Here is a 1,153-nt window from a genome sequence, read left to right on the forward strand (position 1 = left end):
GTTGATAGCTCAGTGTGGGCTCAGGTGTGATGAGCCCGAAATAGCTGCTACCGCTCTGCAGTATGTTGTATAAATTCTCGACTAAATTTAAAAGGAAACACACGGCCGGGCTCCTGCGAGCGCTGGGCAAAAGCATGAGCCCCCGGCTTGAAAGCCACGCGCCGAGCCAGTGCTGACACTTGATTAGTTCTGCTAAAAATAGCTCCTTGCGTAGGTGGAAGAAGAGCTCGTAAGCACAAACACGGGAGGACAGGCAGACACGGGGGTTTTGGATGGGGCACCAGGTGACAAGGGACATCAGCAGCTCCAGACCCACGGAGGGGCACGTCTGCGCCCTGAGTCCTTCCTCCAGGCTGCAGCCGCCAGCGCGGGAGCTCAGCGCCGGAGAAGCTCGGCGTTCTCTCCAGACAATGCTCAATGAATGGCACCATCATCCGCCACGCACAGAGCACCAGCAGCCCCGCTTGGAGCAGTGCGGTGGCCTCCGTGAGGGACACGGGACAGCGGGGGTCTTGGGCAGGGTTTGCCCTCAGGGGGTGAAGATCCTCATGACAGAGGTGGGGGAGAGCACCTCTTCTCCCCTAGCATCCTTCATCCACATCCACGCAGCCAAACTCCTCGACACGTGGTGGGTGCTGCTGCTTTGTGCCCCCGCTGACAGCCCGCGGTGGCTAACGCGGAAGCGGCCCAGGTGGAGAAGCACTGGGTGCCATGCGGCTGTGACCCACCATGTCGAGCAACAGAGGGTGCCTTGCACCCATGGTCCATCCCATGGCCCCGTTGAGCCTTGCATCCAGGGCAATTCTTGCTTGGTGGCTAACGCGGAAGTGGCCCAGGTGGAGAAGCACTGGGTGCCATGCGGCTGTGACCCACCATGTCGAGCAACAGAGGGTGCCTTGCACCCATGGTCCATCCCATGGCCCCGTTGAGCCTTGCATCCAGGGCAATTCTTGCTTTTAACCCACCACATCCACTGCTTTCCTCCGAACGTCTGCCTTTTTCCTCAGCAGGTCCACGTTTTTCCTCAGATCCACGTTTTTCCTCAGTAGGTCCATGTTTTCCCTTGGATCTGTATTTTACCTGCATAGATCCACATCTGCCCTCAGCAGAGCCGCATTTCCCCTTGGCACATCCCCTTGGCACGATCCACGGT

Source organism: Buceros rhinoceros, unplaced genomic scaffold, assembly GCF_000710305.1.
Source record: "Buceros rhinoceros silvestris isolate BGI_N320 unplaced genomic scaffold, ASM71030v1 scaffold38357, whole genome shotgun sequence".
In the NCBI taxonomy this organism is placed as follows: Eukaryota; Metazoa; Chordata; class Aves; order Bucerotiformes; family Bucerotidae; genus Buceros; species Buceros rhinoceros.